Source organism: Prionailurus viverrinus, chromosome B1 (genome assembly GCF_022837055.1).
Source record: "Prionailurus viverrinus isolate Anna chromosome B1, UM_Priviv_1.0, whole genome shotgun sequence".
NCBI lineage: Eukaryota > Metazoa > Chordata > Mammalia > Carnivora > Felidae > Prionailurus > Prionailurus viverrinus.
Genome location: NC_062564.1, coordinates 192,467,339 through 192,494,949, shown reverse-complemented (window position 1 = coordinate 192,494,949; position 27,611 = coordinate 192,467,339). Strand labels below are relative to the sequence as shown.

Genomic DNA, 27,611 nt, shown 5'->3' with positions numbered 1-27,611 from the left:
ATTCCTTGGATTGTTTCAAGCCTTTTGTTAATTTTCAGAGTTCTGAAAGTATTAATTTATATAATATGTTCCAGTGTGCTCATTGCTTTCATGGAGGGGTAGATTTTGAGAGATTCTTACTCTGCTATTCCAAAACTGTTTTCACTTCTCTTCTGTGGAGTTAGTGGTGTTTAGAGATGCATGCTGTCTGCTCATCTCCGTGTTTGAGAAATCCTCAGTGCTTCAGTGTGAATGGTAATTTTGGCTACAGAATTTGGTGATTACGAGTGAATATAGGTAGGGTATGCTGGATATAGGTGGATATAGGTAGGGTATGCTGGACTTATGGATATGGGAGCTCAGGTGGAACTAGCTCCCTAGACACTCTCCTAACTCTTCATCACAAGCATGTCTGTAGGCCAGAGCAGTGAATCTACTGTTAATTTTTCAATATGAAGGAGCTCAGAGAAGGGCTGACTTGCAAAGCTTCTCTGATTATAGTTCCCCAGCTAACACCCTGATAGGAACTAAAAGGCCTCTCCTGCTCCTTGTACTAATTGTATCTGACCTGGAACATTGGTAGGACTTCCATAGCATCCTTCTGAGTATATTTTGTATTGTGATTCCCTATGTTCATCTGATCCCTTCGGTTTTTATCTTTTAGTGATTCCTTCCAATTTGTAGTCCACTGATGATGAGCTTACTTCTGGTCCACAAATAGCAAAATTATTTCTTCATCCTTTTCTTCTTCTTCTCTCTTTTCATCTTTCTCTTTTTCTTGCCCACTTTCTCCTCTTCCTTTTCCTCTCTCCTTCCTATATATTTCTTCTGTCATTTCTAGAGATTTTGGACAGATAGGAGGGAAAGTTAGCCTGGCCCACCATCTTAATCCAAGTCTGAGCATTATGTACAATAGTGAAATATAAAAAACAACTACAGTGGAGAATGGTTAATTAAATTGGAGCACACAAGCATAGTGATACATCATACAACCATTAAATATATATGTTCCAAGAATGCAAAGGTCTGTGCAAAATGTGTGATACATTAACTATAAAAAGCAGGCTTCTTGATGGCTGAGTCATATTCCATTGTATATATACACCATTTTTTCTTTATCCATTCATCAGTTGATGGACATTTGGGCTCTTTCCATAGGTTGGCTATTGTTGATCATTCTGCTATAAACATCAGGATGCATATACCTCTTTGAATATGTATTTTTGTATCCTTTGGGTAAATACCTAGTAGTGCAGTAACTAACTAAAATGTAAATAAAAATTTGAAAACAAACAAACAAGTTTCCAGACTGTATTTATAGTCTGATGACAATAATAAACAACAAAAAAGCATTACTAAATTCCTAGAAAAAAACTGGGTGGCATATGCCAAAATATTAACCAAACATCAGCCATGTAATTATAAAATATGTCCTATCGCTTAAAGGTTAATGGCTAGTAGTTAAGCCAGTGCCTGTCGCTCCTTACATGCTGTGGTCCCTAGGTAATCTGTCACTTCATTTCTGACTATTCTCTCCTTTACTTACACAGCTATAGCCACACTGACTCTCTTTTTGTTTCTTTGTTTCTTGAACATATCAAATCTGTTTCTACCTTAGGGTTTTTCTCTTTATGGTTTTCTATGCATGGTACACTCTTTCCCTAGGTGTTCCCATAGCTTAGTCCTTTATTTCATTCAGGCTTCTGATCATATTTCACCTAATCAGACTATCTTATAAAAATATCCCTGTCTTCAGTATCACTTTCTGCTCCCTTCTACTGTTTTTCTGTTGTAACACATTACTATCTCAATATATCTGTTCATTTCTTTCCCCACTAGACTATGAATGCTATGAAGTCAGCAACTTTTCACTACTCTATCTTCAGGGCCTAGAACAGTGCGTGGAACATAGCAGGAACTTAATAAATGTTTGCAAAATAAAATTTTTTGTGAATGAATACCTGACATAAAACGGGCAACCTGTTACTTTAGTCTATCATCTTAATTAGCAAAATATATCTGGACCCTAACTTCCTTTTGATGTTTGAGGAGTTAATATGTAGTATAAAAATAATAATGTTTATAAAATGCAGATTATGGAAATAATAATGTTTATGAAATTTAGATGTTTAAACTCAGTTTTTACAAATCATACTTTTTCTAAGAACTTTTAGCAATGGATGAAACTCTAATCTATTACAGGGTTGGCTTTTTGATTTGTCAGAAAAATTAAAGAAGGTAAATGAGTATATAATCATTTGTTGAGTGCCCACTATATTGTGTTTTTACATATAATCTTAATTAATGTTTGCTACATACATGTGAAACAGAGGTTATTATCCCCAATTTGCAGATGAGGAACCTGAGGCCAAGAGGATAAATCATTCGACAAAATGGTAGATAAAATAAGTCACAGAATCTAGATTCAAATCTGTGTCTTCAAGCTCTAAATCCATTTCTTTCTCCCTATATTGCTTCATTGATTTAGAAAATATTTATTGACCTCCTCTGTGTCAGGCTCTGTTTTATGCAGTAGGGATAAGTCAGTGAAAAAAAGCAGAAAAAAAAATCCTCGTGTGTTGTTACTTTCTAGTGTTGGCAGCACAGGAGGCAGAAAAACGACAATAAATTAACAAGTAAAAATGTATGACATGTCCAGTTAGATGGTGACTAGTGCCTTGGAGAAAATGAAGCAGAAGAAATAGAAGGTTCTGAAAAGGATATTGATGGTGGTGAAGTTAACACTTTAAATAATGTGGTTAGGGAAGACTTTACTGAGAAAATGACATCTGAACTTCGATCATCTGAGGAAAAGCATCCTGAGCAGAGGGGACACCAAGTGTTAAGGCTCTGAGGCTACTGTGTACCTGATGTATTTGAGAAAAAGTAACAGAGCCTGTGTGGCTGCAGTGGAAAGATCAAGGTAGAGAGTCATAGGAGATCAATGTCAGGCAGGTAAAGGAGTGGGAATTCAATAGTTAAGGCTTTGTAGAATGTAAGGACTTTGGCATTTACTATGTGAATAAACAGAGAAACTTTTGTACAGGTTTGAGTAGAGGAATGAGATGATAAGATTTATACTTTAAAAGGATTCATGTGATTTATGTTTACTGAACAGATGTGGCTTGGAAGACCAAAAAGTTTAGTTTTATCCATTTTAAGTTTGAGATGCCTGACATCTCAAGTAGAAATATTGAGCAGGCAATCAAACACAGAGTCTGGAATCCAAGGGAGAAGAAGTCTGAGCTGGAGATATAAATTTGGAAATTGTCAGCATATTGGTGGTATTTAAAGTAATATGTTTTCATGAGAGCACCTAGGGAATGAGTGAAGATGGGGAAGAGGTCCAAAGATTGCAACCTGGGGCTACAACATTAAGAACTAGCAAAAGAGATTGAGAAGGTGCATCCCATGAGGCAGGAAGACAACCAGGAGAATGAGGGGTCCTAGAAGCCAAGAGAAGCAGGTGCTGAAGGAGGAGGGAATAGTAAAATGGGTAAAGTGGTACAGAACTGGTGTATGTAGGAGGAAGAGAAGTGAGAGAAATTTGGAGATGTGTCCCTTTGTTTTAGCTAAGAGAATTTTCTTCTTCCCCAAATCCTCTGTAAGTTTAGCCATGTGGGGTGATGTATGGTGATGGGCTTGGATGGGTGCCATGGTTGACTTGTTTTTGGTATATATAACCCCCCTGGCCCTCCTCTGCTCCGATTACTGATGACCTTGGTGAGGAATATACCCATGGGGATCTGTGCATTTGCTATGTCTGGCTTGTAGATGAGTAAATACAAACTCTGCTTTATCAGTTTACAGTACAATTGCTCCATAGCCCAAAGCAGAGTTGGAAGTCAGCCTCCAACTGCCTTCAGAATAGAGGCCAAACTCTTCAGCATGCCATATCAGTCTTCATCAGATGGATACATTTGTAGCCATCCCCCAACTTCTTCACCTCCTCTACCTTCCCCTATATCTCCTCCCCCCACCACACGCCCCCTGTGCTCCATTCACACTGAACTTGTCTAGGCACGCTGCCTTCCCATTGTTCTGCCCCTTACACATGCTGTTCCTTATGCTTACAGTGCCCTTTCCTACCTTTCTGTTCAGGAAGGCTTTACTGGTCCTTGGAAGCCCAGCTTATTTGGAGTTTCTACTCTGAAGTCTTTCTAATCCCCAGGCTGGAGTACTTATTTCTTTCTCTGCTTACTCATCTGTGGAATTTTTACAGTGTATTGTTGGACTGTTTATATGTCTGATATTTCTCATTGGATTTTATAGTCCCCATAGTCAAGGATCTTACTAATCTCAGTATTCCCTACTCTATCTGGCACATAATAGGTACTTAATGATAATAGTAGCTAATTAAAAAAAAACTTTATAATATGCTTGTCTTTGTGCTTAGCGCTTTTGCATATATTTTTTTCTCATTTTATCCTCGTAATAGTTCTCCAAGGTATGATCTATTATTTTTCCATGCTATGGGTGAAGAAACTGAGGTTCACAGTGGTTATGAAATTGTCAAGTAGATTTCAAATCTACTTGACCACAGGGACTGAGCAATTAATTTCTGTTCTACACATTTTGAAAAAAAGTCTATTTATTTGTTATTTTTGAGAAAGAGAGAGAGAAAGAGAGAGAGAGAGAGAGAGAGAGAGAGAGAGAGAGAGAGGATGTGTGCATGTGAGCAGGGGAGGGTCAGAGAGAGAGGGAGAGCCTAACATGGGGCTTGACCTAATGAACTGTTAGACCATGACCTGAGCCAAAATCAAAAGTCAAATGCTTAACTTACTGAGCCATCCAGGAACCCCTGTTTTATACATTTTAATAAAGGAGAAGGGAAGGAAAGGTTAGGAATGGAAGTTCTTTTTTGTTTTTTGGAGAGTCTTAAACTCCCATATTTTCATCTTTCTTTAATTTCTAAAATAATGTGGTTTGCATTTACCATCTTTCTGAATGATTATCTGTCCTTTCCCCTTCCACATGTATTGCAATAGTCTTGTTTGTTTATCCAAGAAATGTTCAGTAGGGATCTCTGTACTAGGTATGCCTAGACAGGCAGCTATGGCCAGGCCTGTGTCCAGGCAGTCTTGACGTTGTAGTCGGTGATGGGACAGGAGAGATGGGGAATCATTGAAGAGGCAGGCCTACCACATTGTGAAGCTCCTGGAGGAATCTATCTCATTGTGTGAGATAGAGGGCACACTGTGAATGGTGCCCTCAGGGCAAATGGTAGAAAAAGATAGGTGAGTATGATGGTCAGTTCTATGAATGTCAACTTGGCTAGGCTGTGAAGCCCAGTTAGTCAATGAAATACTTATTTGGGTGTTGCTGTGAAGGTATTTGTAGATGATTAACATCTATAATCCATTGACTCTAAGTAAGAGATTATCCTGAAAAATCTGGGTGGGCCTGATCCAACTCATTGAAAGTCTTCAGGAACAGAATTGAGGTTTCCTGGAGGGAGAAAAAATTCTAACTGTGGACTGAAGCATCAGCTCCTGTAGGAGAGTTTCCAATGTACCCTTCTTCACGGCCTATCTGAAGGGTCTTAGACGTGCCTAGCCAGCTTTACAATTGTGTAAGCCAACTCCCCTCAATGAATCTCTTTCTCTTTTTCTCTATTTTTATATATCCCTATTTCTTTATATATCCTATTGGTTCTGTTTTTCTGGTGGAACCCTGACTGATACAGTGAGTGAGTCAAAGAAGTAACTACAATAGAAATTAAAGAGAAAAAAATAACTGAGTAAAGAGAAGAATATGATAATACTATAACAGGTAATATGAAGAAAGGTCAAGGAGTGGAATTGGAGGATTAATTGTCATCCCTTAAGACTCTGTTTAGTTTCTTCCTTACCCACACTGCCTTCCTTTGCCTCCCAGCCTGGGCAATTATTCTTATTTTGTCTTGACTGTTGTCGCGCAACATGGTAAAGATATTGTAATTATATCCTGATATGTTGTAATCCCTCACCCTGGTTTCCTATTCTCTGGTGTGTGAGTTTTGAGGCAGAGTATAATTCATCTCTTTCTCCCTGGCACCCAGCTCAGTGCTCGACTCCTGTTAGGGGCTGAGTAAACATTTGTTAATAAGTGAATGAGAGTTCACAGCCTTAGGTACTCAGAGATTCCCAGCCCAGGCCAGCCCATGGACCAAGGAGGGTTTCTGGAAGAAGCAGCCTCTGAGAACCATCAGAAGGGAAACTCCAGCCAGCTTTTTGGGATCTCTTTCCTTCCATCCATTTATTGACACTTTCAGGAGCACACAATTTGCTGGATCCCCTTCTCTGTAAGGTGGTCCCACCAACATACTTCTAGCACCTTCAGGAAATGGCAGTGTTTCTTATTTGACGTTGCTTTGTTGAACGACTCACTAGCCACTTTGCACATACTGGCAACTCTCATAAGGTATCTAGATATCTTGAGGGGCTTGTGAATATCTCCGTCTTCACCAGAGATTTTCCCTGGGCTCCTTTCATCCTTCTCTTTTTTGGCACCAGAGTTTGAACCATTTCTGGAGGGTGCAGAAGTGCTGCATGGGTGATCTCTCTTTGTAAGGTAAAGGGAAAAGTCTTTTCCCTATAGGAAAGAGAGAAAAGAGGTTCTTCTAGAGGGAAAGCATCCACTCTAGGGCCCAGGAAGTGACTTCCTATTGCAGATGGGCTTTCCTCTTCTGGCAATTTGAAATTATGACTCCATTCCTGGGAACTCCATGGAAAGGATGATGTGAAACCCCTATTCCTTGTATTGCTTAGGGATCTGCATCTTCTGAACTTATTTTATTGTGTCTGCTTCTCATCTCTTTGTTGGAAGCAAAAGGAAACAGGTACCTCATGCATCTTTACTGAACAAAGAATCCTCCACTCCCTGCCCCCTGGCTCAGGACATGTCCAGGGAGGCCCTTGATAGGCCAGTTTCCCAGCTAGGCTGCTTTTGTGGGCTAGAAGCTGGAAGCAGCTAGTCCTCCAGGGTAATTGTCCAGGGCTCTGCTGCTGCAGATGACTCTATGGTAAGGGATGAGGATGGTGACAGGATTACTTCCTATCATTCCTTCTGTTCCTTCTACTGCCCATGCTGCTTTGGGATTGCCTGCCAGGGCTGCTAATTGCTAGATAGAAACCATTTCTCCCAATTGTTGAAAGAACTAAAATTGACAGTAAACATGAAAATATAGTGGGAGAAATGTCTGATTCTAGACTGGGGCAGGAAATAATATAAGATGAGCCTGGTGCATTTAATAGTGCCCAAAAGTAAGGAAGGGCCAACCCCCCACCCCCTCAAAAAAAAAAAACCACTCACATTGAAAAGTATATGTTGAGGCGGCACAGGAGGCAATGGAAAGAGATGACAGTAACCAAAGCTGGAACAATTTAAGCCAAACAAATTTAATTTTAAATAATTTAATTTAAAAATAAAGTATTGGATTATATCCCAAAGCATACAATAAATATCCATGAGTCTACACTGACATAGACAAATGGTTGAGTAGATAAATAAATGGGGGAGAAGAGACAAATCTCCAATGCAGAAAACATCCAAGTAAGTTGTGTAAATACTCTACCCTAAAGAGGGGGCGCATAACTTCTCACTCTTTTAGTGTGGGCTGCACACATCGGCTTCCTTGCAAAACATAGACAGTATAGAAAGGGGGGAAAAGAGTAACTTTTATAGTGGATAAACCAGACAAACACTACTTCAGCCTGGTGATCAAGGTCGACATCAACAATAACTAGTCATGTTGATGGTATGTACCCTTGATATGATGTGGTGAAAAAGACACTTTACTTCTATAATATTCTTCACTCAAACCCATAACCCCAGACTAAACATGAGAAAAACACCAGACAAATGTTTGGGGCATCCTACAATACACCTGAGCAGTACTACTCAAAACTGTCTAGATCATTAAAAACAAGGAAAGTCTGAGAAACTGTCACAGCCAAGAAAAGGCCAAAGGGACGTGACAAGTACATGTGTGTGTGGTATTCTGGGTGGGATCCTGTAACAGCAAAATGACATTAAGTAAAAACTAAGGTGATCTTAATAAACTATGGTCTTTAATAATAATACACCAATATTGGCTCATTAATTTTAACATATGTACCACACTAAAGTAAGATATTAATAATAAAGTATAGTGTGTGTTGGGGGGGGGTTATGGGAACATGGGAATGCTGTACTCTTTGCTCAATTTCTCTGCAATTCTAAAATTGTCCTAAAAATCTATTTAAAAAAACAGGAGAGAAAGAGGAAAAAAAGGCATAAGGGCCTCCTGCGGTGATATAGGTGTGTAGAATTAAGGGCATACACAAACACACAAATGCACACAGAGATCAACCTCTTAGGAAAATCTGGTAAAATGAAGTCTAAGACATTGCAAAGTAATTATAGTGTGTCACCTGCCTTTTACCTCACACATGTTCCTAGTAAGTCTTTGGCCACCATTGATTCTCATGACCATGATCTCTTGGAGAGAAAGGAGGAGAAACAGGAAAAGAGGTGCAGGGTGCTGTGCCTACTTGGAATACTTTCCCATCTTCTTGAACTCCACCTGTTGTTTAAGGGTCTGTTTATTATGGTTAAGGTAGTATGAAGAGAGGTGAAGGAGAGAGCAAATAGCTCACAGGCCTAGCTTTTAGATCTCCTAACCCTCACTCTTCAAATTCACAATTACCTTAAATGAAAAGGAGAGCAGCTACTCGGTTGAAGGAAAATATCACTCCATATGATATGTGTAATATGCCCTCTTGACATATCAGTGTGGTTCAGTAATGGGCCCAAACCCTCAAGAATGTTAAATTGAATTGCTGAAAAGACAAAAGTTTGTCAAAATGGTAAACAAACAAAACAAAACAAAACAAAACAACTACAGACAGACAGACATTCTGGGACTTTAGGTTCAAGGTCAGCCTTGCCTAAATCAACAGATAAAAGAAACTGAAGCGTTGTTAAATAATACGACAGGAAAAAAAGTAAGTAGTTTATACTGACACATTTTCTAAACCATAGTCAGGACACAGGGCTGGCAAGTATGAGGGAACTTATGGAGACAAAGAGGTGAATACTTTCAACTGAAGCTGCCTTGTGAAATCTGGGTCGCAGAGTTAATGAAAAGTGAAGAGTTTGGGAAAAGGTACAGATAAATAGGTAAAGGGGAGATATGCTGTTGATGCTACCAGTCCTGTTTATGTTTTGTGATTCATGTGCATAATGGCCAAACCAATACCCAGCCTTTCTTTTTTTCAAACTCCCTGCACTCCTATTTTATCGTGTAAAATATCCCTAGCTACAAAAGGCATTTCCCAGCCTCCCTTTTAGCTGTGAGTACTCATGGGACACAGTTCTGGGCAATGACTTGTAAGCAGACGTTCCTGGGAGGGGCTTCTGAGAAAATTCTTGTAAAGGAATTAGCTGCCCTTTGTCTTTCCCCTCTTAACTAAGACATGGACTCAACATTTGATATGAAGGAACGGCGTTGTCACAGCGATGCAGCACAAGAAAGGAAGACACCTGCAAGGGAAGAATGATGGAGTGGAAAATTAGAAAGAACCTAGATCCTCGAAGGCATCACAGTGTTATCATATCATTCTTGGACTGCCAAACTCTGAGCTCATTTTACATGAGAAAACTGAAACCCCTGAATTGTTTTGGTCATTATTGTGGTTCTGTGACTTCCAGCAGACCTCCAACTCTAACAGATAGACCTCTTAATTGGAGTCTTTGTTGCATACCACAACAATTGTTCCAAGCCATGGCTGAGAGCAAGCACTGTTAGGACTAATGCCATATCTGCTATGCCCCATTAAGAATATAAATCTTCTAATATAAATCTTCCTGAGTAAACCTTAGATGAAGTTGGTGTTGACATTTTGGTTTCTTTCCTAAACTGAAAATGATACCTTGTGGCTGAGAGGCAGAGTGACGAAATGAAGTCAAAGGATTTTTGTTTGAGAACCACTTCATTGCCATCAACCTGTGTAATGTTTGGCAACTCTTTTTTAATCTTTTTGTACTTCTATTTCTTCATACACAAAATGGGGTTAACAATATCTTACAAGATTATTGTGAAAATAGTGAGATAGGTTGTGTATAGAATTTAGCATGGTGCCCGGCACGTTGTAAATATTCAGTGGTAAATCGTAGTCGCTATTTCAAATAATTTTTTTAAAAAGCTTTTCAAATTGTAAAGAATTGTACAAGTATAAGGCATAATTCTTCCGATTATAACTGTGCCAGTTATTAAGCCATTGCCTTTCAGCTCCAAACCCTCCTTCCTAGATTCAGCTCCGCAGGGTTGAGGCTCAGACTCTGCAAACTACGAGCGGCTTTGCAGACACTCTCTGCTACTCCTCCACTAGGGGGCCCTAGAGGGAGACTGCGGGGCTGAGCGGAAGGGGCGGAAAGGGTGTGCTCCTTCCTGCCTGCTTCCTGTTGGCTTCCAATCTGTTTCCTGTTCCTGTGACCAGCGCTGTGGTGAAGCTTTTCCGTAATGCGACGGAGTTCCTTCCCGGACTCGTAATTGAACCTCGTTTACATTTTTTTCTGACATTTCCAGATATTGTGCGCCACTTCGGAGGTAGCAGCACCAGACACATCTCCTTTTTGTTGATTTATTATGTTTTTTTGTTTTTGTTTTTGGAAAGGAGCAGACTAAGGAGGCAAAAAAAAAAAAAAAAAAAAAAAAAAGGCCAAGAGGCATGGAATAGAAAATACAGATGCAAGCTGTTTTGCTAATTTTTAAGTAACCACAACACGGTAGGACAAAGAATGCCCTGCACAAAGCAGGGCAATAAAGGTTCACGAAACAGAGATCGAAGTGTTCTCTTAGGCAAGCTTCAAGATCTCAGCCTCTGGTACGTGGAATTTAGGTTTCAGTCCCTGTTTTTTGGATGGAGCATTAGGTGTGTGGCACTGTCTGTGCTTGTAATCCAGTTTGAACAGAAAATGAGGACTTGGCCCAAGTAGGAGTAGATACGTTTGGTTTCATGGGGCAGGTGACTACCGAAGTTCCCCACGATGCCTACCCATGCGGGGTTGTATTTCCTGTCAAACTTCCTAATGGTCCTTTTCTGTTACGTTTCTTCAACATCTGAATAGCACACTGCACAGAGTGCGGTTGCATCTCCTCCGACATATCTGTTTTTGATCCAGCCTTTTGGTTGCACGTGGTTACCGTGGTTACCGTGGAGCAGCGCTGGCGCCTGGCAGCGGTCTTGTGGTGGATGGCAAGGCTCAGACAGGCTCCCCCACACCTTTTTAGTTGCCTCTCCTTTTTAGGATCTCAGGCCCATGGGCTTCTTTTCAGCTCTCTTACGAGCAGCAGCTGTGCAGCAGCGCTCCCTCGTCAGATCTCTGGTTCAGCTCTGTGGGGCCCCTCCAAGCTTCCAAATTTGAATAATTGCAGCCTCTTTGTATTCTTCAGCCCCAAGGGTGTGAGCGGTTTCCTACAGTTGCTACCTCTTTGCGTAATCAGACCATATTGGCTTGCGAAAGCCCACTGTTACATTTTCAGAAATTTTTCAAGGCAGTAAAACTTTGGCAGCTGGAAATCTGCCAGTCTGCCACACTGGGAGTATTTACACCATGGAAATTGGCGAATGCTGCAAGTCAGGTTTCTCCAACCAGAGAGCTGGTTGAAGCATTTAGAAGCCCAGGATTACTTTTTACTCCTTCAGTTACCTAGTTAATAACTTTACATCTAGTTAAGAATACTTTATAGTCAATATTCAGTTAGTTGAATGTTTTCTTTATTCAATTAGTGTGGTTTCTGAATCCTGAATGGACCCTGAGTAATATATAACCTTCAGAGTTACGCCTCTATCAACCCCAGTTGTACTCCATGGAAACTGGTAAGTGTGAGTAGTTTTGTTTTATTTTATTTATTTATTTTTTTTGACAAATGCCTTTTGTAACAAGTGCCTGACACTTTTTACATCAGTTGCATGAGTTGATGCTGGTTCAGTCTCCAGTTGTAACATGGAAAGCTGTCTTGCCTGGTTTAGCATGTAGTTTGTAGTGCTTTCCTCTTTATAGAAAGGGTTGAAATACAGCCACTGACTGAGCAAGGAGAATGGCATGCTTCGTGAAAAAACAAACAAACAAACAAAAAACAAATAAATCCTGTTTTAAATGCGTTAGGCTTCTCTGGGTCACAAGGAATCCTATTATAAAATCTTTTGTAAAAGAAACAACCATTCCTCATTCTGGCAGTGGTATAGACATGATTTCACATGCCAGGTTTCTGAAAAGCTAGGTATACTTGACATCTCTGATGCCTTAAGATATGTACTCTGACTCTCAATAACTATATGCTTTCTCTTGAGGCTTTTGATCTCCATTTTAACTGCATAATTTTGCTTATTAGACTTGGAGAAACCTATCGTTGGCTCTCAAAAGCTTTGATCTTGCTCAACATGTCTATGAGGCTCCACAAGGTTATATTCTAAAGAGATGCCAATATTCTAACATAATCATCAAAATAACTTGTAAGAAAAAGCAAACTTTTCACACAAATCCTATATTTAAAGATGCCTTCCTTCCAATAACATTCATTAAGCGACCATCTGTTTGTCTTTGATTATCATCTGGACCACTAATAAGCGAGTTTAATCCGAGCAGTGTTATTTGCACGCTACTTCTAAATTTAGTGCTTTTCAAAGAAGTCAGCAAGGCTGGCCTCCAGGAAATATTGGCTTTGATGTAACATCTGGTTTTCAGGGAGTTTCTGTGTAGTGCCCAACCGGGGGGGGGGGGGGGGGGGGGTGGACCAAAGGGCAAAAGGAAATCAAGCGACTTGCCCAGAGTCATGTAATTAGTTAATGACTTAACCTACATTACCTGCAGTTTCTATCTGTGGCTAAAAGTTCTGCTGTGTTTATTTCTGTTCTGTGTATTGTATGGATACTGCATATGTAGATGTAGCCACCCCTATCTGCAAATATTCACAAATAGATAAATATGTGGATCTGTAAGACTGATTATTTATTTATTTGCATCTTTCTCATTGATGTTTCCTCTTCTGTATTTTGAGAAGAAAAGAAATTTCTCTGCATTCTCTTCCCCTTAATTAAAAAAACGATTTGAAATAATGGTTATTGCCAGCAAAAACTTTCCTACAAGTGAACCGATTTTTTTTCCTTGTAAGGGAAATGGAGGGTTAAATTGAATGGATAACTCACTTGACTCGAGGGTGACTGGAAGGCATCATCAGCATTCAACCTTTTTCCCTTCTCAGTTGTTTTCTCCATTTTTCCCTGCTTTCTCCTTCCCTGGGCTGGAGACAACAGGGCTGTCAACACCTAATATGCATGATTATAAGGAAAGTTCAAGGTTATGATGCTTTTATTATAAAAGAAATTCTTTTTTGTTACTTTGCTGGGTCAATAATCAATATGTGATTTTAATATCCGAATACTAATTATAACATAATACATTCAGTCTAATTAGTGCTTTTAGCTTTAAAGCTAGTTTCACATTTATGGTTTAATTTAATCTTCTCAGGCTTTTATTATAAAATAATTTGCATATTATGTATGCTTAGGATGTTTTCCCATCACCTAAAAGACCACTCGAATTTTTGTACAGTCAAGCATATCTTAATATCTTATAAATTATAAAAATTAAAATTCTAAACTGACAAATTGGGGTAAGTCTCAGTTCTACTGGCTGTGTGACCTTGGGCAAATCATTAGATCTTTCTAACCTTCAATATCCTCTTGTGAAATACTTATCTCATAACATTGAGAGAATGAAATGAGATTACATGTAAAGCTGTTAGCACAGTGCTCTGATACACATTAAAAGGTCAGGAAATAGTCCTCAATTTTCTTTCTTATTCTTGTTTCCTTCTATAAAGTACATTAGTGTCCTATTCTGGTTTGTCCTGTGCCTGTTTCTGCTTGACTCTTAAGAGATTTTGTGAAAATCAGTCACATAGTGGGGTGAGAGGGATCTCGGAAATCTTAGAAACCTTAATTACAAAATTAAATGGAATGGTGTGCAAGAGACTTTTGTATTTGGCTGCATGAGATCCATTCCCATTGCTTTAGGCAGTGCCACCTAGAATTCCCTTTAAGAGAGTTCCTTTTGCTCTTTTCTGTGCATTCTCAGGAGTAGATCCAACAACTGAAACATCTACCCTTAGCCAAGGGCTGGGTAATAAATAGCCCCAAATCCTTTCAATTGTGCTGCCTCTCCTGGGAGTTTGAATCCTGGTGAAATAACACAAGGGCAGGAAAATGGGTAAAGTCACTGGGGGCCCTGAAGTGACTACCCGTCAGAGAAGTCATGTGGCATACTGAGCGGCTGAGAACAGAGACTCAGGAGCCTAATGGCCTAGGTTCAAATTAAAAATTAAATCAGTTAGAACATCAAAACAGTTTAGGATGTGCCTGGTACATATTTTACTACAGTATATGTTATAACAGCAGCTGCTAATACTGACTGGTAGTATTTTCATTCTATTCTTGCTGTGAGATACTGTGTCCCACCTTAGTTGCTGTGCTTAGTTGCCTGATCTGGTTCTCCAGGCTTCCCTTTGATTCTGAGAGCGACTCGATCTCCCTTTCTAAAGTTCTCTACTGCCTAAGGTAGCCAGAATTGGTTTCTGTTGCTTGCAACCATATAATCTTATGCAGTAACAAATGGTCTGAGAAACCATGACATTGCATTCCCTCTTTTTATAGATTTTTAAATATAGATTATGAAACTGGGTGAAATCCCTTGGCTGAGATCTCTTAGCATGTGTGTGGCAGTATTTGGATTAGTGCCTGACTATCCTGACCACTACTCATGGACCTTCTTTACTAGATCAGAATTATGCTTAATTTGTCCTTATTCTTTTCTTTCTTTAAAACAACTCTACTTTAGCTCCTTGTACCTGAGTCTTGCCTTTTTTCTCTATCACATTATTTTTGCCTTCAGTCTTCACTTTTGTCATTTGTTTCCCCGACTCCTGCTTGAAACACCAAGGCAGTTATAAGTTGGGTCTCACTGTTGTTCAGGGACTCAGGAAAGATGCTTGTCCTTGCCCCATACTCCTTTCCATATTGTCATATTTCTGTATTTTTATTTTGAGAAATATCATTCATTAGTTGCTTTGTTCATTCATATATTCAGTCAGTCAATACTTAATGAGCATCTGTAATGTTCAAGGAAATTTTTTAGATGCTGGGACTATGGCAGTGAACAAGGCAATGTCCTTTGCTGCGAGGAGCTTACATCCCCAGTGGATTTATAGACAGATAAATTCAATTTTAGTAGAATGTTACTCAGTGTTAAAACTATCAGGGGTAAGGATTTGGAGAAGGAGGGGTCCTAATTAGTGTATTGAGGAAGCAACATTTCAGTAGAGACTTGAATGAAGTGAGGATATGTTACTTCACTGTGAGTGTCTGTGGCAGGAGCATTCCCTGAGATGGGCATATCCTTGGGATGTTTGAGAAATAACAAAGAGGCCAGTATGACTGGAGGACCGTGAATAAGAACATTGAGGTCTGAGGGGTAGTAGAAGCAGACCATGTAGGGCTTTGAAGTCATAGTAGGCCTTCTGGACTTTTTTCTAAGTGTGGTGGGAACCATGAAATTTTGGAGCCCATTTATGCTACTTAAGATCAGACTGTTAACATCTCTTCCCAGCACTGTGCTCAGTGATTTCACACAGGTTTTTAAATTTTTTTTTTTCAACGTTTATTTATTTTTGGGACAGAGAGAGACAGAGCATGAACGGGGGAGGGGCAGAGAGAGAGGGAGACACAGAATCGGAAACAGGCTCCAGGCTCCAAGCTGTCAGCACAGAGCCCGACGCGGGGCTCGAACTCACAGACCGTGAGATCGTGACCTGGCTGAAATCGGACGCTTAACCGACTGCGCCACCCAGGCGCCCCTCACACAGGTTTTTAAACATTGACCAGCTTACCCCTGGTGGGAAGCCCTTAGAGGGTTAAAAGGAGGAGAATGGCACAATCCCATTTATCTTTTAGAAGGATCACTGTGGCTGCTCTGTGGAGAACCATTTGTAGGAGATCAAGAGTGGGAGCAGGGAGACCAGTTAGGAGTCTATTGCTTTAGTCCTGGGAGCATTGATGCTCAGAGTTTGGGTGTAGTGGTAGGATATGCATGAAATAGTGGGATGTATAATGTATTTTGAAGATAGAATGATAATATATGCTGAAGAATTAAATGAATGATGTGAGTGAAAGACGAATCAAAGAGTGTCTCCAGATTTGGGTCCTGAGTAACTGGCTTAATGGAGGTGCTAATTACTCTCATGGGGAAGACTGGGAAGTGGCAGAATGGGATAGGAGCTTATATTCAAAGGTTGTAGTTTGGATCTCTGTTTCCAGAGTAGAAAAACAGAAATGAAGAAGTATTAATGATTGGGAAGAGTAACCCTTGGTAAAAGGCCCTACAAAGAGGAGAGTGGAACTCAGAAGTTTTCAGTTCCCAGCTTTTGTTGGGAGTGAAGAATTGGAATTGAAACCCTTGAGGGCAGGTGTTAGCCTATTAGACAGAGTCTCTTCTTTCTTAAAGTATAAACAGGTTTCTACCTAATATTAAAATATACTTCTTACATAAAGATCTCAAACATGCATACAAAAAATAAAAACATTTAATTAATCATTACCTTTCTAAGCCTCAGCCTGTTTCTCACCAGTGCCTAATGAAATTGCTGATTATATGGTTTCTACTGAATAATTCAACCAGAGTCTTTCAGGCCACACTGTTACAGGGGTGGAATTACAGAATAATGGCTAGGAGAACAGGTGCTGGAGCTCAGTAGTCTCTGTTCAAATCACAGCTCTGTCCATTTTTAGCTGTGTGACTGGGAGAACTGATGGCATGATCTCTCTCTGCAACTTGCAGGTCTCACAGCAGAGGGGAAATGCACATGGCTATGTTAATCCTTAAAGCTTCTTCACAAGTGACAGATGTGACTTTGCCTACCTTTCATTGGCCAAAGATAGATACATGGTCAGGCGTAACATCAACAGGGTAGGGTTATTTCATCTTCTCACAGAGAAGGGCAACAACACAAGTCACCAGACCACACTTGATTACAATGTTCTTCAGAGAGTGACAACAAATATTTTGAACAATGATACAGGTACAGGGTAATATGGGTACAGGGTAATATGTGGACCTCATCATAATGGCATATGACCTTAAAGCTCTGGTTCCAAATTTATTATTACTGACAGTATCAAGATTCTCTTCAAAAATGAAAAATTCTCATTAACACCTAGAAGGAACAGATCAGAGAATTATAGTTCCAGCAGTTAATTAGAAGAAAATAGCTCTCCAGTCTTAGGATTTTGGATTGTGCTATAATGGTACATTTCTTTGGGAGCCCAAGTTTCTGTGGGTTTAGCGTCTGAATTTTAGAATTGCTAGAATTTCTTAAATTCCTTCCCCGACTGCCCTACAGGCATGGTGCAGAAACTCTGCCACTCATTCCATCCCCTGGGTCTCATCATTTTTCTGTGAAACAAGGTAGACCAGTTGTCAACCACTTGACTCACAGTCATGTGGTGAGGATTAATGAGTTAAAGTTTGTAAAATGTCTCCAGCTACTGAAAGGTGATAAATAGAAGACATAATTATTGGTATTTTTCCATCTTTATTTAGACTTGAAAGGCCTTTCTAGTCACCTTTGAGATTTTGACATAAGCCAGCTACTGTGGTGAATTTCATTTGTTTTACCTCCCTTCTGTTTGACATTTCTCTACCCTCATCCTATCACAGTGACTTTAAAGAAGGAATGTCAGCCTTAACCTTTCATGTCTCCATCTGTTGAGATTTTTGGCTTGTCTCATTGTTATTTTCTACATTTTATTCTATCATTTACAAGAATGTCCTCTCAAACTTAGGCTGTTAGTTAAGTAACACAGGGGCAAAAAAGGACAGACTGTAGTCATGTGTTTATTCTATATAGTGCCCGGTGAGTTCATAGGGTGGTTCAATGATTAACCTATGTTATTCACAAACACAGGCTTCCACTGAGCTCTCTGTCTGAAAGTCTCATTACTAATTTAAAATAGAGTTCAAAACAAATGTTTATTATTAATATATTCAGTGCATTAACATATAGGTACTCTCCACCCCTTGCTTTGACCAGACAGCGTATAGAGAAAAGAGGGTTGAGAGAGGAATATTTTATGTAGAGGTTGTCATTTCCGGGATGTCATTTAAGTTAGCACTTTTGTGTCCACTGTGATTTTGCCTTTGGGGTACAGAAATAAACTGTAATGCTTCTCCAGGGAGGCAAATTTGGTTTCTCTCAGGAACATGCAAATAGATGGCTTCCATTTTTACATTTTTAACTTATTGCCACTGTAAGGCAGATCTTTCTGCAGATTCCTGTTTCTCTTTTAAAACTTGCCTCTGCAAAAGTGACTCACATTAGACCCGCCTGACTCTAATCATGAGTTATTTGGCTTTCCTTTAGCACTAATGGAGGCAGGGTGGTGGTAGAAAATACCATTAAAGGGCAAGTTTATGTGAAACTCTATATATAGTGAGGCTCAAGAGTTACATGTAAAATATGAATCAGAAAATTAGGGCTCAAATTTTGACTCATTCCTTTATCCAGTCAACAAGCTTTTATAGTGTATATTAGGATGTCTGGTGCTAGGTGTATCTTAGCCCTTGACCAGGGTTCTTCTTTGGACAAATCACTTGAGGTTTCAAGCCTCAGTTTTCTATTTGTAAAATGGGAATACTACACTTTATCTTGTTATAAGGACCCGTCCTAGTTTTCTTTTGGTTGCAAGTTCCAGTGTCACCTCATGCCTGTGCCTTTAACCCAGCCATTCACTAACTCAGTACTAATAGGAATGGAGTCTCAAAATTAAATCCTGGGAACCTTTTGCTTCTTACCCACTTTGATTCTTGACTCAGACTGTTTTCCTTAATGTACTGTGTTCCTGATATTTCTGTATCATCTACTGTTGTTGGTTATAAGTAAAATCCTTGGCCCAGGTTTAAGGTGCGGCCTTTGTGACAGTTGGCTTTTCTGACCATCACTTCTGGTAATGTTGATGTCTACAGAGCCTGGTCAAGGCTTGTCTGGCCCTGATATCAACTCTTGAGGTTGACCTGCTGGACTAGTGACTTGGGCCTACTCTGTTCTGCTATAAGGGGAAATTTCACAGACATGGTCTCAACCTCATTGACAGTGGACCAGCGAGTATTAGTGTAATTATCAAGGCTGTATTTAGATGAGGTTTAGGGCAAGACTCCAGGTCTAGGGAAAGAACTGGAGTCCTATTCAGGACCTGTGGAAGAACCAGTCATAGGGGTTATTTCCAAAAGTGTTAAAGGCAATGCCATGGTTTGGTGTGCTTAGGAGAGACCAGGACTCATTTTAGCACACTGAGTACTAAACTCATAGGACTAATCTGTCTCTATGTTGGTTGTTGGGTCTTAGAGGGATTGGATCAGAAATCAAGTGGCTATTAGACCACAGGTTGTAGTGTTAGAGTTCATTCCTGAGGAGCACCAGGAAGAGTAGGTATTAAGATTTTGTAAATTCTAAAGAACTACACAAATGTGGCTGACATCATTATTGACACTATGTGTCACATGGTGGATATTCAACAGGTATTCGTTGAATAATATCTGTTGCTTTTATTCCTTAGTTTTTACTGGTGTATTTGTTGTGTTATTAGAAAAGATTCTTGTGTCTGTTATACATTCATATCTTATTTCAAATAGTTGTTTTTTCTCTCCAGAGAGTTCTGACAATGTTAAGGTGCCTAGTAGTGGTAATCTGGTAGGTAGTACCATGAAAAAGCTAGTTCATGTAAATTCCCAGAAACAAGGAGGCTCAAGAAATTATGTGTAGATTTTTTTATAATTGAGGTATAAGTTACATGTAAAATTTAAATTAGAAAGTTGGGGGTTCAAGTTTTGGCTCAGCAAACATTTATAAAGTGCTTAATAGGTGTGGTACTGTCTACTATACTATCCCATACTATCTACTATACAGTGAGTCCTTGATTCATAGCAGTTTATTCAGTATGTGGTGACTGAGTATAGCAATGGGAGAAACCATTAATTGCTTTTATCAGTCGTCTTTCTACAAATAGTGCATACAAATTGTAGGCTGGCCATGGGTTAGGTTTTCCTGAGAGGGAGTAACTTAATATGTGTTAATTTCTAACTCACAAGTATTTTTTGAGTTAGTGTAACTCTGTTTCCTAAGGCTGACTAATTCCTTTTGTTCCTTGGCTGGAACATTTGTTTAAAAGCTGAACAATATTAATGAAAATGAGTATCATTAATCATTACTCAGTTTTGATTAAGCAAGCATTCTAAATTGCTCAATGCATTATTCTATTTATGTTTCTAAAATCCTTTGTGATTGATCTTGGGCAAGTTACCTACCTTCTCTGAATGCTAGTTTCTTTTCCAATCAGTGTGAATGTTTTTGGTTATCTTTGAGGATTTCAGCAAGGACCAAATGAAACCATGCAGTCCTTGGGTAAATATTTACTGAGTGCCTCCTATGTGTTAAGCACTGAGCCAGCTCCTAAGGGTATAGCCATGAGGCAAATCTAACATTGTCCCTGTCCTCATGGAGATTACAGCCTAGGGAGGGAAACAGACATAAATAATATAGATTGCTATTTAATTACAGTTATGATGAGTACTACAAAGTATAAAACAGGGGGGTGTTACGTGGGAGTATGTATTTCAGGGAAACTGAATGGGAATGTTTTTCTTGGGAGGGGGACATATATGTGAAGGCCTGAGGATGAGTAAGACTGAGAGTTAGAGAGACTCAGGGAAGAACATCTCAGGGAGAGGAAATAACCTTCTGTGAGGGAAGTTTGGTGCCTTAACACTGTGGTGGAATTTCAGTGAGCAAGAATGAGAGGGATGCATGTGAACTTAGGGGATCATTTGGGATCTGATGATGAAGGGCTTTGTAGGCAGTGGTAATGAATTTTTCCTTATTTCAGTTCACATAATGCCCTTAAGGTTCATCTATGTTATAGCAAATGGTAGGATTTCTTTCCTTTTTATGGCTTACAAATATTGCATTGTATTATATACCACATTTTCTTTATCCATGGACACTTGGAAAACCAAAGAACTTTGAATCTACTTTAAGGGTTATAGGAACCATTGAAACATTTTAAATAGATTTTCATTATAGGAACTTTTTGTTTGTGAAAGCAGTGGGGGCAGGGGAGGGGGGAAAGTGTAGAAAGTGTGCAGAGTGGATGCAGAAAAATCTTAGGAGGCTATGATAGTTATCCAGGTAAGAAATGTAGGTGCTTTGGGGCTGGGGAAGTACCCATGGAGGTGGAGAGCAGGGATGCACTGGATATGATAAGTTAGAAGCAGGAGTTAAGGATAATGTTCAGGTTTTCTGGTATGAGCTACTAAGTGAAAGATGCTAGTGGCATCTTTACAGAGAGATGAGACAGTGGAGGAGGAAAAAGTTTGGGGTAGGCTGAGAATAATAAATTCATTTTTAGGGATGTTCTGTTGGAGATGTCTCTGAGACTTCCATGGAAAGCAGCAGGTACACAAGTGAACACACAAAGGTTTGGAGCTCAGGAAAGAGATATAGATGGAGAAGAGGTTTTTTTTTTTTTAATTTTTTTTTTAACGTTTATTTATTTTTGAGACAGAGAGAGACAGAGCATGAACGGGGGAGGGTCAGAGAGAGGGAGACACAGAATCTGAAACAGGCTCCAGGCTCTGAGCTGTCAGCACAGAGCCCGACGACGCAGGGCTTGAACTCACTGACCGTGAGATCATGACCAGAGCCGAAGTCGGCTGCTTAACCGACTGAGCCATCCAGGCACCCTGGATGGATAAGAAGTTTTGATGTAGAAGGGATGGCAATTAAAGTCATGGAGAGGACGGGGTGGCTTGGGGAAGTAGTGCAGAGTAAGAAGAAAGGAGAACCTAAGACCAGAGTGTAAGGGAATATCAATATTTAAAGGTGAAATAGAGTAGGAGGGAAAGGCCAAGGGAAAAAGACAATAGAGAAATCAGGAATGTGCTGTCACAGCACCAAACAAAGGGAGTTTTTAAGAAAAAAGGGATGAATGGGCCTGAGGGATATTTTGGAGTGATAGAAATGTTCTAAAATTGGACTTTGGTAATGATTGCATGGTTCTATAAAGTTACTGAGAAGAATTGAATTTTATACTTAAAAGGGTTGGATTTCATGGTAAGTAAATTATGCCTCAATAAGCTGTGAAGAAAAAAGAGACAAGGCATAGTAACCATCTCGACAGTTGAAAGGGGATGGAGACAGATGAAGACTGAGAAGTATTTTTTTTTTAACTTATTTTTTCACCAAAAGGAAGCCTTCATTAGAAAGGTGAAGGGTGTTTGGAAGACATTGAGCCCTGGATGGTGAGAAGTGGAGGCAGTGAGTACTGACAGCTCTTTGCAGACACTAATGTGCTTTGCAAAGTATAAATCACATTATATGGTATTGTAATTATATTTTCCTAAAGCATAACACGTTCTTCCTTAGAACAGTGATTTCCAAAGTGGAGTACAACAAGGAATAGTAGCACTTGCAGATGCTAATTTCATCTAATAATGAGAAAAATTAGCTTTACCAGTTTTTAATAGATTGACAGTGGTGCTGTCCCTTGGTCCACGTGGGCATTTTCATAAACAGATTGTAAACAGTGTGGACACTGGTACTGACCTCATTAGCTTGCTTACTTTCAGTGGCATGTAGTATGTTCCATTTCAGCTTATATCTGGATAAGATGTGGCACAGCTTATATGATCAGGCTTTAATGAAATAAACTTTCGAAGAACAGACATGTTTCTTTAAAATGTTCCTGTATTAAACTGCATTATAAAACAAATTTTAATATTTGGACTACAAAGAAGAAGAACATGCTCCTCCCCCTTCTAGTACAAGTTCTCTGTCAGTCACATGACCACATGACACAATGATTTAATCTGATCAGAAGTTGGCCCAAAGCATTTGAAACAATTACAGTGATTTGAAATTTCATCCACTGTTGTTACTAAACTTTGTGGTGTTTGTTTTCTCCTGTGACCATTGTGCCTTTTGTGAGGTGTATTTTCCAGTTATAAAAATAGCTATAAATCCATTCAAACCATATATTGAAATAAACTGAACTCAGACGCAGCCTTTAAATTGCTGTGTCACAAAGTGTTAGGCCAAGGTTTTTAGAAAAACTAAGCATAATCAATACATTGTTTGCATCAAAATTAACATTAATTATTTTGTTGAGGGCAAAATAAGGTAGTGAAAAATAACATTTGTGTATGCTCTGCGTGAAGTACTACTGTTTATCACCTTGGTCAGTTTAGTGCAAAGACTGTGAAGAAGGTAAAGTCTGTTTTTGTATTTCTGGCTCTAGTTCCCATCCACGCACTTTTCCTGTATTCTAACCTCCTTTGCTTGTGCTCCTCCTAGTCCAACCCCACATGAGCCTAATCCTGAGGTCAGTTTTGCTTATTCCACTAAGCAACTGTGGTAGCTTTGGTGACAATTCTCAGGCACCCCTAATGTGTATATTCTCCTGCCCTGCTTGGAAGATTGTAAATTCATAGTACATATGAAAATCTTTAACACTCTTTGTAGTCACTGACCCCCAAATCCCACTCTTAGGAATTAATCATGAGGACATTTTCAGAGCAGCCTGCAAGATTTAGCTTTAAAGATGCCACATTGCTGATAATACAGAAAAATGGGAAACTATTTAAATGCCCAATATACAGGGTTAAATTATGGTACTTATGCACATTGGATATTACCCAGCCATTGGGAATGATGTTGTCAGAGAATATTTCATGACCAAGCCATTTAGTGAAAAAGGCAGGATATAAAAATATGTATTTGGTTCCATTTTTTAGGAAAAATGAATATAAATAGGAAAAAAGACTGGAAAGATATACATGGAAGCATTAAGAATCATTACCTTTTGGTTAGCACATTACGGATTTTTAATTTCTTTTTTGTGTTCACCTAGATTCCCTACATTTTCTAGAAGGAACATAACAAATAATAAGGAAAAATAAATTACTGGAAAAAAAAACCCAAATCTGTTCTATCCCCTCTATTCGCCATCACTCCCATGGAAAGAGCAGTTGAGATGATTAGGAAGATACTAGTTTCCAGTGAGCCCATTACTGACTGCAAGTGGCTGGTATCCCTGATGTTCAGGACCCTTTGGATAAAACCCAGAACCTCTTTTCAGAGCAGAAGGAAGGGCAGTGAGCACAGAAACATCAGCCACTCTTACTAAGGTCCTGTTTGTGCTGAACATCCATCTAGGCTCCTGGAACACAGCAATAAAAAATATGATGTCCCTGACCTTGGAATTTTACCTTCTAGTGAGAGAAGACAGCCAATTAATAAATAACCCAAGAAATTTATGATTTTCCAGGTGTAAGAAGGTCTATGGAAAAAATATAGCAGGTTAAGAGAGAGATAGAGAATGGGGTGTGTGTGTGTTGTGGGCTACATTAAATAAGGAGATAAAGAACGCAGTGCTGGTAAGGTTATATCTGGGCAGAGACCTTGAAGAAATGGGGGATGAACCCATGCAGTTATCTATCTGGTTATCTAGTCTGAGGAAGCAGTCAGTGGAAAGGTCCTGAGGCAGAAGCGTGAATGTCAGGTCTGAGGCACAGAAGGGAGGTTGGTAGACTGAAGGGTGAGCAAAGGTGAAGAGTGACAGGGGCTAGGTCAGGAAGGCTCACAGAGGTCAGATCATGGAGATTCTTGCAGTTCATAGGAAGGGCTTTAGATTTTATTCTGACAATGAGATACCATGGAGCACTTTGTACAGGAGAATGACATGATGTAATTTAAGTTGTAAAGGGATCACCCTAACTACCGTGGGGAGAATGGACTATGGAGTTACCAGGGTGGATACAGAGAGTCTAGTCAGAATACTAGTGTTCATTCAAAAGATGATAGTGAGTTACCATATAGTTTAGCAATTCCATTTAGATATGTACACAAAGAAATCAAAAGTAGATCCCAGGTACTTGTATACCAGGTTCCATAACAGCGTTACACACAAAAGGCAAAAGGTTAAAACAACCCAAATGTCCATCAACAGATGAATGGGTAAATAAAATGTGGTATAGACATCCAGTGGTCAAATTAAGAAGAAAATGAAATTCTGATCCTTCTACAATCTGGATGAAGCTCTAAAACATTATGCCATGTGAAATAAGCCAGACAAATATTGTATGATTTGACTAATATGAAGTATCTAGGAAAACCAGATTCATAGAGAAAGTGGACTAGAAGTTACCAGGGGCTGGGGTGGGGATGGGGATGGGGTTGGGGTTGGGGATGGGGATAGGGATGGGGATGGGGAGTTATTGTTTAATGAACACAGAATTTCTGTTTGGGATGATGAAAAAGGTCTGGAAATGGATAGTGGTGATGGTTGCACAACATTGTGAATGTACTTAACTCCACTGAAATACCCACTTAAAAATAGTTAACTTGGCAAATTTTATGTGTATTTTACCTCAATTGAAAAAAAAAAGATGCTGGTGGTTTGAACTAAGAGGCAAAGGAGGAGGTGGTGAGAAGTGCTGAATTTTGCATATATTTTGAATGTTAGTCAATGGGATTTTCTGATGGTTTGGATTTTTACATTTGAGAGCAAGAGAGTAGTCAGTGATATTGATGAGATTGTGGGCTGAGCCACTGGAAGCATGGGGTTGCCATTTCTTGAGATGGGGGAGTCTGTGGGAGGAGAAGGTAAGGGAATCAAGGAGAAAGTTTCAGATGTGCTAAATTTGAGATGCTAATAAGACATCCAGGTGACAATGGTGCGTTATCTATGCTAATCAGTGGTCCATCTAGGGTCCTTCCCTTTGGAAACCCCATTAGGACTTTGCCACAGAATTACAGTATGGAGTCTGTTATTTAAAATATATCAGTTATCTGAATTATCTGTCAGGTTTTATTTGAACATACCATATTAAAAAAATAAACAGATAGATGGATAGACAAATAAGTGCATGAATAAAAAGAAAAGCAAGCCAGCTCTCCAGGACAATAAAGAGATGTAGTGTTCTGGTGATTATCCTTGATGTAGAATTTGTGGCTATGTAATGGGAGGCTAATTGCACTTTTAAAATCAGTACATTTTGTTCATTTTCTTTTATCATGAGGTGGCCCTAATTCATTTGGTGCTTTAGATAAAGTTTAATGGGAGAATCTCAGAGTCACCCTGATCTTCTTTCCCTGATAAATTAGGGTAATATAGAACTCAAATCTAACCCGAGCTCAAAGTTGTTAAATACTTTAATTTTCATCTGTGTTTTGTGTTGGAAAATAATTTTAATATTAAAGGACAGCTGTAGACTGCTAATGACTTGAATACAGTTTGACTGTTTTCATGAAGTGCTCTGTGGGATGTCAGAATATTTAATTCAGGATGTTAAAAACATCCCAAAATGTCACAATAATTATATCACAGCAGGCAATTAAAACACTGGAAAATGCCAACTGACTAAGAGTGTTCCTTGTTATTTAGGAAACTATTAAGAACCTGACATATAAAGTAAAAAATGCTGGTTATAACTTTCTATTTAAATAGACAATTTCATCACCAAATATGAAATTGACACTTGATAGAGTCAGGGTCATGTTAAAAACACAGCCCAAGGAGGAACTAAGGAAGAGATCTCCACTTGATCTTTAACTTTATAATATCTATATTCACACATTATAAAAAACATTGTTTGGTTTTACATATCATACCATATGTGCTGCAATATCCTCCATACAATGGTTGTGTTAATTATATCATATGTTGGCAGCCTTAATTGATCTGATTTTGCCATCCTAAATTATGGGCAGTGGAATTATTTCCTCATTTTTCAAATTGTACTTTTGTTAATCCTAATGGATTAACAATGTAATGCTGAAGACCAGGGGCAGTGTTTGCTTAATCCCTGAGGATTAGAGTGTCATTCTCAGTGGGGATGTTAAGAACTGACTATGATTAGTTAGAAGGGAATATATTTAGGCAGAGTGAGATACAGAAAACATAGTGTACCAGAGTCCCAAGAGTTTTAAGTGCAATTACAGGCATGTGATTATCTTGGGTATAAGTGCACAGTTTGCCCCCACAACTGTAACATTTGGAAGGACTGTGTGTATGGGCAAAGAAACTATGGTTTAACCAGAGCTGCATTTTGGGAAACTATGTCCACGTTTAAAATGGGTCACCCAAAGGGTTAAATGTTATCTTTAGTCAACATACTTAAGAGGGACTAGTTAAGACATAAAATTAACATAATAGCATTCATTAAGGGCAAGAGTTATTACTACCAGCATTTATTTTTTTATTTTGGGAAATATGAAAAACAATTGCCTTGCCTTCAAGAAACATATATGATTAAGTGAGGTAATGCCATAAAGCACATAGCATGATTTGTCCAGAAGAGTAGTTGCTTAAAACGTTTGAATTTCTTCTTTCCTTTGTGAAAATAGGCAGCAACACAAAGAACGGTGGTATAGAGATGGCATTTGGGCTGAACATTAAAGGATGAATAGACTAGAGAGAAGAGGAACAAAATGCCTTGCAATAATGTCCAAACTCAGGGGTAGAGTTTAGTGTTTATACAATTTTGGGGACCCTCTTTAAGAA

The 27,611-nt window shown here is 39.1% G+C and overlaps 1 long non-coding RNA gene across 1 annotated transcript in view; it reads left to right on the top strand.

Moving 5' to 3' along the window:
* Positions 1–10,470: 10,470 nt before the first annotated feature.
* The window catches only part of LOC125164000 (uncharacterized), a 53,948-nt gene continuing 36,807 nt past the window's right edge, over positions 10,471–27,611 (top strand). Inside the window, exons 1-2 of the long non-coding RNA XR_007151610.1 lie at positions 10,471–10,826; positions 11,733–11,822. This is a non-coding gene — a long non-coding RNA (uncharacterized LOC125164000). The remainder of the gene's footprint in view (positions 10,827–11,732; positions 11,823–27,611) is intronic.